The sequence below is a fragment of the Neodiprion lecontei genome, chromosome 2 (genome assembly GCF_021901455.1).
Source record: "Neodiprion lecontei isolate iyNeoLeco1 chromosome 2, iyNeoLeco1.1, whole genome shotgun sequence".
In the NCBI taxonomy this organism is placed as follows: domain Eukaryota; kingdom Metazoa; phylum Arthropoda; class Insecta; order Hymenoptera; family Diprionidae; genus Neodiprion; species Neodiprion lecontei.
The window spans coordinates 34899213-34915394 of NC_060261.1; the positions used below are offsets into that span (position 1 = coordinate 34899213).

At 46.7% G+C, this 16182-nt stretch overlaps 1 protein-coding gene across 5 annotated transcripts in view; it reads left to right on the forward strand.

The window, feature by feature from the left end:
• The window catches only part of LOC107220752 (homeobox protein aristaless), a 62101-nt gene that overhangs the window by 21738 nt on the left and 24181 nt on the right, over nucleotides 1–16182 (forward strand). The window contains exons 1-3 of one of the 5 annotated variants that reach the window (XM_046730549.1): nucleotides 9384–9983; nucleotides 12785–13010; nucleotides 13069–13403. The exons of 2 other annotated variants lie outside the window; for them this stretch is intronic. The gene's annotated coding sequence lies outside the window, so the exon portion shown is untranslated. Of the gene's footprint in view, nucleotides 1–9383; nucleotides 9984–12784; nucleotides 13011–13068; nucleotides 13404–16182 lie in introns of those variants that run through there. 2 more of the 5 variants (XM_046730550.1, XM_046730548.1) reach the window with 2 other exon arrangements.

Consider the following 16182-nt stretch of genomic DNA (forward strand, 5'->3'; position numbering starts at 1 on the left):
ACTCCAATCGTGTGGGATTTTCTTGACTCTGGTAGAATACTGCGTTTAATAGTGCATCCATATATATGCGCGTTAGTTTATTCCAACGAGCCACTAGTGGACGAGTATGCTGTGAATTTACACGGCGTCGTAATTATTCGTTAGGTAAGAAACGGTGATTTGACTAAGAAGTCGGGATCTTTCGGTCGTAAAATTCATCCCCCGCATCCCTGAACCTATTAATCAGAACCGAGGAACGGCGACGACGGAAATGGATCCACTTAGGGTAGAGGGTATATAATACAGGCTTGCGCATGCGATGTACGGTTGGATGAGTAGGTACCTCTACGTATCCCGGAATATATATATCTAAGGTATTGCCGCCTCGGATCATGGTCGTTTCTTGGAGCTCGTCCGATCGCAGAGGATCGATCATCGCCCGAATCCTATATAATTTGTTAAGCTGGGCAGCTTAGGCCCGTCATTACGAGCAATCACACTTGATTATTTTTGTCTACAGAGCTAGTTATAGGTATAACGCCGAGGCCGGGGTTTCCGTACGGCCATGCAACATCCTTCAGCTCGGCTCGTTTCTCGTCTCTCGGATTTCGGATCATCAGATTATTCTACTATACGAGAAGCATGGGGGCACGAGTAGGTTTGCGTCCGCGCTATCCACACGGGATTCGTTGGGGTTTCGAGCAGCTTTAACCTCAGACCTGGTCAGCCCAGGGTAGGGGGGCTCCACTTACGTGATTACCGCCGAGCTAGCGGGGCCAAGGGCGAGATGCATACTACGACCATCGACGTGTACGAATTCGAACCGGTCAATCGGATACCGACGTTCGATTACCACGAGTCGGGGATGTCTTTTTACGTATATACGTATTTCTCTCTTTCTCCTGCTCCGCTCCCTCCCTCCCCTCTCTCTTTCTTCCTCTTTTTCTCTCTTTTTCCCTCACAGAGACGATCCGATCTTTCAGGGTACACGCTCGATTGAACCGTATTACGATACGGGGATCGAAGCTCGAATCGTGATTATCCCGCAGAATTCTCTGCGCAGCGACCAAGGCCAATCGTTAATTTTCCTCGTCGAATCGCAATTAGGACAAAGTTTGCACGAGATAATGTAACAGGTTCAATGATAAATCGGTATCGCTCTGCACGTTATATACCCAGCGAACGTTTACTTATTCCGCGAGAGATTCGTCGAGGATTGGGTATAATAAGGCACGACGACGGATCGAGGATCACGGTTAGGACGGGCAAAAAGTTCGGGCCGGAAATCGTAACGACTTAAGTTTCGGTCCTGTGTGGAAAAACGACTTTGAACCGGCGCGGAAACGGCAAAAACAAAGGGCGGGGGGAACTCGCGTCTCTTCGGTTTCACTGTTTTACCACATCAGGTGGCCTTATACAGAGTCCTCCTCTTTCTCCTCTCGTGTCCATCGTCCCGAGACACTGCTTTATTAAATTAGACTTGTACGTACCTGGTAATTCACGGTTGTTTAGTAGTTCTAAATTACGAAATCGCTTCTCTTGCTCGGTTCCATCCCACGATGCAGGAAATCATCGATGTTCGAAACACGTTTCCAGGTCAGTTTTACAACCACCATCGTCATATCAGTTTTACTATATGCATATTTATTTTTGCGGGATTCTGCCGCAATTGTCCAAGCTAATCGTCGTGGAATCGATTACTGCAAAAAGATGTCGCCAATCAGCGATTCTTTGTCACTGCTCCGTTAGGTAAAAACGTATATATGCATCGGGTGTACGTGATATAGAGCCTACGACGAAGTCTATCCCGTATAATAGGCGGGCTAAGACGAAGCCAGAGTTTATCGGTCTTACACCTAGTATACGAGAGTTATTTGCCACCGGATCTCCGCCTTATCTGTTTCTCATTAGCTACCGCCGTACCGTCGGTTCGTGCACGAGTATCTAAGGTACCAGTGACTCTGTCATGGCGTCAAATGATTCCAACGAGTCGGACAATGAATCAAAGTTGAAGCGATGCGAGAGTGATTCCATTACACTGTTTTTCGACAGTCTTCGGATCGTGAGTGATTTTTATCATCGCGAGTGAGTGTACGACAGTGTGACATGAGCCATCGATTTTCCTTGACGGCGTTGGCATCTACCAGCGCTCATACTTGTAGGCGTAATTTGGTGTAACCGTTGTCGAGTAGTAACGTAATTGCAGTAGCTGGAGGCGAGGCTCTAACCAATTTATTGTACCTAATATGAAATACAAGAAACTTTTCTTCATCTATTTTCATACCTCGTTGTTCCTTTTTTCCTCTTTGGTACGTTGTATTGGTGAAGTGGACGTCCAGCTACCGAGTGAGGCCAGCCCAACAACCGTTTAGCGTTCGGTGTTCGAGCCTTTCTAATTACAAACCCGTAACCACGTCTTCCCGTTCGTTCATTCGTTCGTTCGTTCGTTCGTTCGTTCGTTCGTTCGTTCGTCCATCCCACGCTGCACACGTGCTCGTGCGCGCACGAGCTCTTTCCAACCGTCGGTTGAAAGTTTACAACGTATATACGGGTAGACACGTGATATCAATATGTCCGGTTAACGAGCTAATGGACGTCTCTGGGACTCGCCTTGTTCCCCGGTCAAAACAGGATATCACCTACGTACTTTATACCTCGGTGACACCTCCCTGGTAAACTTTCTCTCTCTCTCTCTCTTATTCGACACGGTCGCGACGATACACGTGACTAGTTGTCTAGACATTTTTATACTCTCGAACTCGTACACTCGACGGGCTCGATTCGTACACGATTCGGGAACAAAGTCCTCCGGATACAGTATCGAAAAGTTATTTCGACGTTTACCGGAACGAAGCGTAGGTAGACGCACGTTCGAGTTCGACTGAAATATGAGAATAATCATTTCTCCGCACGTCATTTCTACCGGTACACGATGGTAATGATAATGTATGCCCGATCTCCGCGCGATGCCGTGAATAGCGGGCGGGGGCGGATCTCGGCTACTCGTTGTTTCGCACCGTCGAGGAATAAGTCGGCGTGAAATTGGTAGGAGTTGGTCCGAGGGGAAAGATGCCGAGTCACTCGACGATCCCGCGGACCCGCGATTCGTCTCGGGATTTGGGATTCATTGCCCAGGTATAGGTATAGATTATAGGTACTCCCCTTACACTCTCGTAGGCATATTAACTCCCGGTGGGATAAGGTATAGACGTACGTGTAACGATTCCTCTTGGGAGGTGATGCTTTTTACCGGACTCTTTCTTCATTGAGCATAACAAACCTGTTACTTTTTACAGAGCCCCGTGTTGGCTCTCATGTTCCAACGTTTAGACGTTCGAATTTTCCGCACAATTCTCGAGCTTGCCGCGGTGTTGGGATCCGTGCTGGAAGCACCTGCGAGGGCTAATTGTTTTTTCTCATTTTAAATTGCCAACTAATTCGGCTGGCCTGGGCGCGGTGCAGCCCCTGGGTCGGTCATCCTGCAGCTCTGGGCAAGCGGCGATGATGAATGCGCGACGCCTAATGAATATTTTTCAAATTCATCACCCGGTTTGTGTATCTTTTCGAATTAATGCATGGGAAAGTTGCGGTACCGCACCCCCCTTACACCCCCGGTTACTGGCGCCCCGGCCTGCGGCTCTTGTATCCCGGCGCTCCACCTTCACCTTCGGGAATAATCATTTGTCTCGAGGACCCGTGGAAGAGGTGCGAATGCCACGCATTATACGTATTATACGTATTATACGTATTAGTGCAGCATAGCATTTTCTCGTTACAACTCCGTCGTTTTTTAAACATATTTTATAACGCGATGATGTTGTATATACCGGAAGTGGCCGTTAGGTGTTGATGCCTGACTCGGCGCGGGACGGAGCCAATTGTGTATGAAATTAGATCGGCAACGATCGGGTAAATTAAGGAAGTGAAACGTGCAGTGCAGGATAAAACTCGACGAGCCGGCTATGATGCTCGTTATTCTGCTCGATTGAACAGAAGTGCTGGTTATAATGAGTTACCCACCTACTCGTACCTATATTTCATATTATATTTACATCGGTGCAGCTTCTATACATACGACATATATGTATATACACGCTTTTATTGCTACTCTGTTATTTGCTTTTATTCCTAACACTTCTCAGATCCTCCAGCCGTTATTCTAACCATTCGCAGTCATTGATCAATAGTTACAAAATTCGTTATGCTCACGGAATTTCTGATTTCTGTATTTCAAGTCGGATCTTGCAGATTAAACGGCACTTTTAGTCAGTGGAATGATTCCTCTACCGACGATTAGGTTTCATAGCTACCCTGTCCATGCTACCCTTTGAGTCTAGGATCACCCTTCACGAAGAGTCTGAGAGATATCGGAGGCATACGGGGTAGGTCTGGAATATCAAAGGGCGACACGTATAATGACAAGGCTTAGCGGCTGCGGTCATCTGGTATAATTTCTAGGGATAGTCATCCTATCCAGCCTCTACCCCGGGTGCAGTTTGACCGTCGCCGAGGATCGCGGTCTGGGACGTTTGCGGTTTCCACGATCGCAGCAAACTTGGAAGTAATTTGTTGACGCGCGATCGTCGAGGAACGAGGTCTACCTACGTAGTTATAAGCCGTGTGTATAAGGGAAGCGATGCCCACCACCTTCTTCTTCTTCTTCTTCTTCTTCTTCGTCGTCTTCGTCTTCTTCCTCTTCCACTGCAGCTACGCTTCGCGGCATACGCAGGACCAGACGAGATGGTATCACGTTCGGTTTGTTTAAGCCACTCACACACAACACAGACGTACACCTGGCTATACCTTTTAGCCGAGGTAATTGATTCTCGGCTTGGACTTGCGGGGCCCGCGGGGGCCTCCGCCATCAATCACCGAGGGCCCGCGCGGGACCCGGTGCTCCGACGTCGTTCGACGACGAGGAACCATCGCGGTTCGAACGGACAAATAGCACCCCCCCCCCCCCCCTCACTCCCCCACCACCTCACTACCCTCATTCTCGCAGCCTCCCACCGACACACGTTCAATCAGGGGAGGGCGAATGCTTCCAAGATAGGGTGTACGTCCAAGTTTGTACAGCCTCCAAGTTATATCTGCTCGTACTGGAACGCTGTAATGCGATTCGAAGACGTTTCGTGCGTATCTTTGGTTGATTGGTCTTAGGCCGGTACACAATACAAATATCCTTGGTCGAATATACCTAAATAGTTTTTTCTCTCATTTTAATGCGGTAACGTTGTCGGTTGACTTTCATTCTTTGTGAAAATCTACCGCAAGTACCCGTTATGTACCTACTCGATATATTATTTACTCTTCATTTAGTAAGTTGAGTAAACTCAGTTAGCTTGTTCCGTGAACCGTGTTAATTGGTTTCTTTCGAACCTAGGGGACTCGCTTGATTCGTTTCTTTGCGTTGCTGTTATTCTAATTTATCCAGGACATTTTTCTGCTTATCGAACGGCATGTCACAATTTTTTGGAATATACCAATTTTAACCTGTTTTTCTCCCTACCACAGCAAATTGGTTGAGAAATCTGCCTAGGCATTGAAAAAATTATAAAACTTGAATAGTTCCGGGACATGGTTGGTTAAAACGTATTTTCTGTCGAGAAACGTGATTCGACGGTTGCACTTTATGGTTTTTAAAACCCCCGTGTGATATGCTATGGTTATAAGACGTTGTTCGGATCAGAGCTTACCGTTCAAAGCGAAAAGTTCTGATCGATCAAATAGATACAGCGGACATGGCAGTTTCTCATTCCGCTATGCAAGGCTAAGTTCAGTTCGTAATTGGCTACTCGAACTATGCAGTCAACTTCTGATTATAATCAAAACAAGTCACGCGTCTCTTTTTGTTATTTTTACTGTCGGTCCGTCAACAATTGCCAGAGTAAGAAAAACTCTTGAAGCTTCGGCTCTCCGAGCAGAAGATACTTTCGGTACGGGTAGTCGTTCGCCCCGATCGCTCGATGTCCAGTGGACCGAACCGCGAGGACATCTTTTGTTGGCGCGCGCTGGTCAAAACGCGTGCAACAGCTAATGGCCGTGATTGCCTGCAGCCGTGGCCGGCCGATTGTCAAATTATTGATAATCTCGCTAAACCAACAACCAGCTGCGGGTGAGATACACATACGCAGATATACACTTTCTACGCCTGCAGCTTGAGTCGGTTCAACCGCAGACCAAGATTATTACACAGCTCCACGTCTCGGTCGCGGTCGCGGATGGATGTACACATTATAGGTGTACGCGGCATGCCGTAAGTCTATACATATTATTTACTTACAGTCGCTCCGCGTTTGTGTGGGTACACAGCTTAACCAAAAACTCACTCGGTTGAACAATGGTCGATCGGTTTCCTCCCGTCCGTACCTTAAGCTCTTTGCCTCAATAATTGGCTGTAATAATATAGGTGCACGGACCGAAGTGCACTGAAATCGCCAGTCCTGCAGGGGAACCGGCCGCGTTGCGGTACATGCGCGGATTATCGCTGGTATCCTGCTGTAAGGTATAATATATGCACACCGGACGTGTTGCAGTATCCATTGCACCTCGTTTAGATCACTTGGAACCAATCCCATTGGAAATTATAGAGATTATAAACTCGCATTTATCAATCGGAAGGTCTCGCTGCTTCGCAGAGTCTGGAGTGCCGGTGCCGCTGATATAGGAAGAGCGGTAGGATAGACGGTAAAACACTTTGATTAAAGATCTCTCGTGGTGACAAGTTATGTGTCTAAGAAATTGAACCAATTTCTTGGGTGGTGAACGATAAGCCTGTACGATTTCTCATTCTCGTCTCGCTGCTGCTGCTGCTGCTGTTCCTCGTGCTGCGAGGCCAAGATCCGTACGCGGCAAGGAGGCGTAGATTAACCAATCAACCGGGCTTTGGTGCCACCGCAGCACAATGGCCACTTTAACGAGTGTTGCCCATAGATATTATATCGGGTAGATCGATCCGTCGTTCGTTTCTATCGGTCATCGGTAGGTAGCCCTTTTTTGTCAATCTCTCATCCAATGCCAGCGGGGGCGATGCCTACGCGCGTAACAACCGGCAGCGTGCGCGAACGAATATCGATTCTCTCGGTGCATCCTCACGCGTCGAAAAATCAGCCGAGTTGCTTTGGTGATGGATCGCGCGTGGAAATCTGACTGTATAATTGTATTACTTTTATAACGAGTTTGTTTGTAATTTTTGAGGGCGTCGCGCGCCTGTTTTACGCGTCAATTTGCTGTTCTTTTGCCGCAAAAACGATAAAGGGAAGCCCCGACCCTCGGTATAATCGGTTGAAAGGAAACGATTGCGTCACGATGATGTCATTAGCAGGCGCCACGCCCCCTACGGCGCTACCCCGTTACGCCGCGTCATCTTTCGATGACTCGCGATCGCTGGTTTCGGTTCCCGATCCTCCTACTCCCCGTTCTCCACAGGGTCCCGCTTCTTCTTAGTTTTTTCGGGAAGGTTATACGTACGCCAACCGCATTAGGCACGGCAAGCAGGTGAACGTATTTACCGGTGAAACAATGTAATTTATCCACCCTAATGGAGTCTAAACCTTCGTAATTATTTCAACCGGATCCCAGGTTTCGGGCAAACGAGAGAAAAAATAAATAACGGAATGGCTCGTCGGCAAACCGTGCAGGGTTGACTGCTCCAAAGACCCTCTAAGTGGTCGCAGGTTACGGATGGCACTTCGCCTCCATTGACCGGTTTCCCCCTTTGCGGCCTCATGATTATTCTCATCTCCGATCGATCCTCGTATCTATTTTTTGGACAATTTGCCGTACGTTAAGGCTCGGCACTGTTTAACAATAAATTTGAACCAAAACTGGAATGGAATATACATATACTGCTATCGCAAGTCTTACACTTGCTTTCGATAACTTTTTTCTCCAGAATCTGTAACATAGTTTCAAAAGTTTACGTATACAGATACTGTTAGACATTTCATCATTTTGAATTTATCGTTTGATCGACCTATCATATATAGGTATCAACATCCAATTGATAACGACAGCATGTTATAATGCAGGGGAGGTTCGGTTGGGTTAGGTTAGTCATTAGTTTATTACTCGTATAAGACGCGGGATAATCAGATAAAACGTACACGTAGCACACGCCTTGTATGATATACGTATAAGAGAGGATGCGCGGATCGGATATAGGCAATACTGCAATCTAATTGCGCGTAATGAGGGTTATAAAATTCGATTATACCAACTCCTGTTCTTATCTTTCACCTTCCGTTTAACTCACTGCAGACTACACACTCATGTTTCTGTAACCCGTGCACGCTATGTACTGTAACAGCTATTACACCGTAGCTCGACTCATACTTTATACCGCACACAGTTTCCTCGAACTCAACTGTGATGATGCCAGACTCATGCTCACCCATGAAACCATGGTGGCTCATCCACACGCGTTATGTGTATATCTCTATGTGTCTGCAGTCAATATGTTGTGCAGGGAAAAACCGGCTATCTCCCATATGCTTTTTCGTCCGGGCAACGAAGATGACGGTGATGATGATGAAGAAGAAGAAGGAGGAGAAAAAACAAAGAAAAAGGGGCAGGGGGGAAGTTATTGGGAAGCTACGGGCCGATCGGTGATAATTATAATCGTATATAATTTCTACTCGGTAGCCAGCCTCAATCATCTTGATCAGATTAAAGCGGCATCTGCGGGATCGGGCACAGAGGGATGTCCGAGGCTCGTAGGTTAAACGTGAGATAACGAAGATCGACCCGCGCGGTGCACGATGCCTATGGAATTGACTCGCTGCTGCCGTTGCTGCAAGGATCGTTCACGGTCATCGGCACCGCGATGATAATGATGACGATGACGACGACGACGACGGTCCGCGTGATCAGCTCTTGCGATCTCCGAGCTCCGGATTTCTTCTCTCTCTCTCTCTCGGCACTCGATGCGTGCATGGTCCGTTGGTACCAACCCTGTTGCTACGTGCTACCAAATTCACCCTCGTAGGGAAAAGGGCGCCGAGGATCATAGCGGTAAGATCGGTGGTGGTTACGCCGCGTTTCCATACCGGCGGTATCTGGTTGGTTGCCATTCCAAGCGACATACCCTCCCTCGTCTCTTCTCCCCCTCGCGTTTCTCCCACCCCTGTTAGTCCCCGGAGGGCACGACGAGGCAGGTTAAGAAACGAAGTACCGCAACGTCATGGGCGGTGTTGCGTACGCGTAGGAGCCCAGTGGTTAAGTCGTACGGATGCGGCTCGGATTGGTCGCCGAACAACCGACGGGGAGGACCTGCGCGTTCGCGGGCGGTTACCATCGCGGCTACCAAGAGAGAGGAGGGACACGCTCGTTCGACGGAGAGAAAGGCCGAGGGACGAGGACGAGGGAGAGCGGGACGAGGTGGGGCAAACCGGGTTGCCGATGCGGGAGTCGGGATTCCGTCTGCCTCGCAGGCACACCGTTTCACGCAGTCGCAGTGACCGCACCTACCACAACGAACCGTGTACACCTACCTGTAAACACCGGCCGTCGCGCCTCGATCGCGTTACGTTAGAAACCGAAGGCGTTGCGTAATCGAACCCGTGTACTTGTCCGTCGACGATACGGACGTTTCGCGCTACGCGTATTATCATACCTCTGACACTGGGGTGCGGATCACGTAAAGATCGAACGATCCGTCCGATGATCCCGCGATCGCGGCCGAACGGTGGTCATCCTTTGCCTATGTGGTTGTACACGCGGTTGTGCGTTGTACCACGGTGTTGTGACAAATATATGTATATATATATAATACATGCATGTATACACACGTGTATATGTATGTATGTATGTGTAAAGAACTAATATTTAAACAACTGTGTTTGAACTGTCGCTCTTCAACGACCTCACGTTTCCTCACCACCGATTGTGTGTCGTAACCTAACCGAGTGCAATTTAACCTCCCGCACGAGCCCCAATAACACCCGGACAACGCGATCATTAACCACGTCGTCGTTTGTCAAGAGTAATCCTGTCGACGCAGAAGGGTGAGTCATTAATACCGCACGCCTTTGCCGCAATTTCCCGATGACACGCGACGAAGAACAACTTTACGCCGACGATACGAGCCGGGGTGTCGCGATGCAATGGTCAGTGTTCGTACGCGCGCGGATAACACTTACGAATTACGCGGTTCGATCGATGTTATACACACTTACGTCCTGCTGCACACGGGCATGCAACGAACCGATAAACTTTCACTCTATACATCCAGCTTCACCCTTGGTGTATTTATTTATTTATTTATTCTTATTGATTTTTTTGCATCACAAAACACGAATTACACACGAGACACTCTACGGTGGCTCGGTCGATCTCTCCGATCACGTAGAACTGCGGCGAGGTACAGAAATACTCGAAGCAAAACACTAATTATCCGAATAATAATCGAGGGGATATAATAAAGCATTCAAGTACATTTCTTGGTCGTGGTGGACGTTGCTGCTGCGCCTCCTTACAGCCAGCCGAGTCTCCGTGATAATTTGATTTTAACGCGCGAATGATCGTGCCGTGTGGTTACCATGCGCTTTACGTAAAGCGACGTCATGCCGTCAGAATCGATTGCGAAAGCTCGAGTTGTTTGTCTGGATATAATTATCTACCGATGAAGTATATGTAATACCATGGAGTTGATTGATACCGAGTATGTATAATATACGTATTTTATACTTAATACAAACAAAGCTTGGAAATATTGTTGAAATATTTGAAACGCTGTGCCGTGTCAGATAAATATAATATATATATATAATTTAACGGTAATCGTGTTCTTTGCGATAAGCAATCTTAATTGGATATTACTTATATATATGACTACAACATCGAGTATTTATGTTGTATACTTTCCTGTTACACGATGTGTCGCGATTATTTCCTCTTTTCTTTTTCCTCAATGCTTATTGACATTGCGATGGAAAATTGTAAGCGAATCGTATGTATTATATGTTCTATGAAAAGTTGCTTCGAGGACTTTTATCCATCGACTTACCGTTATCCCGTGCCCTTTCAACGGCAATCGCTAATGGACCGACAAAGATGTGGCGCCCGGCGTGCCTAACATTACCTGCAGACCGTCGATGCAGCTGCCATGCACCGAACGAAATCGGAGGCGACCCTGGCAGTGATTCCCGTCATTCCTACGCGACGGATAAATTCCACTGTATCCACGCGTGCACGCGTCGAAGAAATATCGAACGACTGTGGCGACGCGATCAATTCCGGATTCCGTATTACACACCCATACATCCCGGTACCGGAGCAATTGCATTGTGCATGTGAGCTTGTTCAATAAGCTTTCCGATAAGAGGCGCGTTTACTGCCGTTCGAGGCTGACGTGTTCCAGAGCTCGGTTCACATCGTGTACAAGATTCAATCTATGTAAGAACATACAATTCTGTCACGATTAGATAAGATATGCATTATTGTATACACGAAAAGAGCTGCGGTCGAACGAATCTCCTCGCTCAAAGCTGTGTCAGCACGTGTAAATGTGTTCGAGCCGCAAGATATGCAAGGGATATTTCATCGGAAACTCACGTTACACGACACGAGGATAATCTCTTACGAAGCTTCGACCTCATCGGGGCTTGTAAATATACATACGAGTTTCTTGGAAAGTATACTCAGGGCGAAAAGATTTTGCATCTAATCCGGGGTCGGGTGCAGGAATTAAAATTGCAAATAAGAAGTGGTGATAAATGAATAAAAAAAAAAATAAATAAATAAATAAATAAATAAATAAATAAAAAACGCCAACGACCGCGGGATCCTTCCTCGAATGACAATCTCTCGGTCGCGGGCGAGCAGATTATTGTATGAGTAACGCGGATGGGCATATATATGTATATATACACACACACACACATATATATATATATATATATGTACGCCGTGTCCGGGAGGCAGGGAGGCAGGGAGAGGCGGCTGATAGGGAACTAGTCCTCGGGATCCCCATTAGCGTAATGGGGCAGCGTATATAGTCCCCTTGCGCGGAGTGACGGTCATCTCCGAGTGTACCCTACCTGTTCGGGACCGACCCGGGGTGCCAGGGTCGACTGTACCGTCGCCCGATACCTCGGGCCCAAGGATTATGCCAGCTTTTAATAAGAGGGGATCGGGGCGAACCGAGATAACGACGGTAAATAACTTGTTTATATCTACGGCAGCGCGGACTCAACCTGAAAGCGTACGTTGTACCACCGACAACGCGATGCTCACAGAATTTCATGGTATACCGGTAATTCCGGGCTGCGGGAGAATGTCACTCGACGTTGCGTTCGAGGTTACGTCCTAGTTTTTGAAACGAAAAATGGAAGCTGGGAATCCCTGTGCAAAGTTGACACGCGATAAGCTTTCCTGCATCTTTGAAAAGATGTTATTCTTTGAGGGAAATGTGAGGACATCGTCGAATCGAAGACGGTAGATACGCGATTTTGAGGGAATCATGGCATGACCCAGAATAAGACCCGTTCAAACATAAAACGTGTCTACTAGTTTCGCTCGTTGGTTAAACTTAAGTTTCAAATCAACCGTGTCGTTTTTGTCGTGTAACGTCAATTAATTCGTAGAGATGATACTTCGGATTTGTTGGAATGTCTAAAACTTTTCTACTTTTGATTACACTCAAATTTACATAATGTCTCTTTGCAACGATTGTACCACGACGCAGCGAGAGATATTCGAACAAATATTCCATAATCTATACGCGTATGCTAAATAAATCACAGCGTTTATCGATACTTTCTGAAAATTACACCGTTAATTTACTTATCGTTACTTTTACCTGTAGGCACGGATCTTTACTATGTGAAAAAAATTGAGGAACAGGTTTAAAAATAACGCCAAAGTGGCCTCGCAAGAATCACTTGGAAACGATGAGGACCCTGTGCTAAAGCTCCAGAGGAGAGATGCAGAGGAAAATATACTTATAATCTGGGGTTGAATTACCGGGATTTCAGAAGAGTGCTGGAAGTTCCAGAGAGAAATAAACTAAAAACCAAAAAGAAGCAGGATCGGTGAGTAAGTGGGAGAGAAATCCTGTGGGACTACCAGGTCGTAAATTTTTTTACACAGTATCCGCCGCTCTGTTATTTGCGGGGGTTGTGGAGATCCACTACCACTCTTTTCGCCACCGGTTCGTATTACACCTATCTACTAGAACGAGACGGAACAACCCTAGCTGGATGTAGCGACCTGCGGTTACCTGGGTGGTAGCTGCCTCCCTTTACCCTTGGACACCATCAGGCCTTACCACTTACCGGCTGCATCGCTTCCGGTCTCTGGGTTTCTGCTCATCGATCCACCGTTTATCTCGCCTAGCAGAAGTCCTCGTGAATTTATACCTGCAGCACTGCGACGCGTTGTTGCACAAGGTCCTCGAGTATCCTGCGAGGAACGAGACAATGACGGTAAAACGACGAGAGCCTTGTGCATTCGCAAGTCCGCTCGAATGACGGTGTAATTTGATCCAACGCGGAACGAGAGTCGCTGCCGGTTTCAATCGAACATGTCAAGCTATAACACCGTCTCTCACTGAAACATAAGGCACCGATAGTCCGTCGAGTGGACAGTTTTGTAAATCGATTTACCAACAATGTAGGAAATCGCGGTGCCTAAGCTTCGTTGGCCGAAGTTTTCAATCGATGTACCATCATTGTTTTTGATTTCGGGAATTTTGAAAAAATTTCGCACGCCTCGCACTGTCGTCCGAGATAACAACCGGCATCGAATCTTGCTGTCGAAGAATATCATGGTGCGTTACATATTTCCCGAAGCGAAAATGCATACTTGCAGCAGCGTGCATAACTTGGCATAAACTTTAGATAAATCTAGACAGTCTTCGCCCCCGGCGGGGTATAAATTCTAGTGTAACCGTTGGAGCTTTTCCCCGTGGTTGACGCGGGATGCGTGATAATAAACGTGTTGCCGCGAACACCTCACTCCACCCTCCCTTGCGCCTATTTTGTAATTGTGTACTTACGCAATCTTCGCTGTAATATAACGCGGGAAAGGATGGAGGCCAGCTCACGTATTACGGCTGCATAAATATACAATTCACGAGCATCAAAGCGAGAGGGTACCTGCCTAGTCCGTCAGGCATACATGCGATGCAGGGAAAATGATGACGCGGCATTATCATATATAATGCAAGGAACATTAGTAGCTCGTTAAAGATAGGGAAGTTAACAAATGGATGTGTTCCAAATTAGCACCAAGACCACTCACCGTGCTCTGCGCCTGAAGACCACGTGGCGTTAGGACGCACCTACGCGTTACGTACCTACCTTTGCAGTGTGTACCCAACGCACCCTACAGAAATTTCTACCTACGTGTATGTAACTACCTTATTTCCTCCGGAATAGACCTCGTTACCGTACGCGGCGATTTATCAAACCTGCCGGTTACTACCGCCTGATGATATAATGAATTGCAAATTTATTCCAAGGCTATGGTTAAAAGTGTCTTGTCCGCGGCGTTGTAGGTGTACACCCATCACTCCCCTGCCTCAAACGTTCATTGTACTTTCGTACTTGCTTCTATTTTTTGCCCCAAATACGACGAGACAACGATCGCGTTACATCGTGCGTCGAAGCTGATATCGCGCACAGTCTGCCGGATAATTCAAAAAGAAAATACCTGCGCTGGTTATGTTCTCCGAGAGTTTTTCATATTATTAAACATGTTTCTGACGTGCATACGTTACGCATACCGCAGCTTAACCGTCGTTCATTATAGTGGTAAAAATTGAGGAGAATTTATATCTTTAATGTCGTTATTGCGCCGATAAAGTATATGAACCTAGAATATACATCCGTGATTTATGATTATTGCCAGACGTAAATGTTCCGTACAATGTTGAAGATCAATTATTGTTCGACCACGTCGTCATGTGACGGCTGATAAATGTGAGGTGTGGCTGTGTGTACACAGCGGTACGCACACTCGTAAGCCAAATTCTGTTGTACATGTATTATACGTGCGTTCGTATGAAATAATCGCTAATAACGTAGGTATGTCGCGACGGAGTTTGATTACATTTTACGGATGTTTACCGAACAAAAGCCTATTCGCGAGGAGGAAAAAAAGAACGATCAAGGAAAAAGGGGCAAAAAATGCTGACTCTGAAAAAGTGCGCGGCGGTATGATAGTCGGAGAGCGGAGAAACCGGGCAGGGCGTCATGGAATAAATAAAAGCGAAAATCAACACAACCTGCTGCAGGCCTAGGTATAGGTAGGTAGGTACCGTAACGGGGAAAAAAGTTAATTGTTCTTGCCGAGGAGGAGGTTTCGGCGCTCGGCAAGAGGGTGCGGCGATGAGAGAAGGTGCTCGCTCTAGCATCTGTAAGTCGAATGGTATACGAATTTTGGCAAAGAAGATAACGCGTAACGCGCTGAAACGGGGCCATTCAAGTACTAGCTAACGCTAAAACAGGGGTTGGCCAATCAGAGAAACCTTGTCGAATGTTACCCTACAGTCGTAGGCGTTTCGGGCAAGCGTTAGCTAGCATAGGAAATTCCAAGTCCGTGCTCAAAGCCGACACGCCTGTTACAAAGCCTGCTTGAGAAAAATAAGAAATTTTCTTCAAGGTGGTGGTAATAATGCGTTAATTGCTCAATAGTAATATCTCAGCAAATATAGTGTTGATTGCATGCATTTAAAACGAATGACAATGTATCGTGTATTTAATAGTCAGTGAACAATGAATCGAATACCGAACACTTTAACGTGTATTGGTAATTAATAATAATTAATATTTAACGAAGCAGGGGTAATTGACTACAAGTGGCATTTTTGCCATTCCCAGGTAATGAATCGATTTTTCAATCATTTATCGAAAAGTGTTAGCTAACGTTCAAAAAGAGCAGTTGGGCAAAACAAACTAACTTTACCAACCGTTAACACTGGGAGTGGGATGCAAACATTTGCAAAAAATGAGTTAGCTAATACTCGAATGGACTCAAGTCACCAGAAGCAAGAACCTGCGGATGAAGACCGAAACTTCCTCTCTTTCTCTCTCTCTCTCTCTCTCTTTCAATCTCTCTCTCAATTTGTTCACGTGTTTCAAGCATTATACTGCAGCCATTCTTCCTGTGACAATTACATTATTCCTCGTTTTAAAGATCATTATATATTTGCCGGAAACGAGACCGGGCAGAGGCCCGGCAACACCTGCTGCTGCAAGTGCG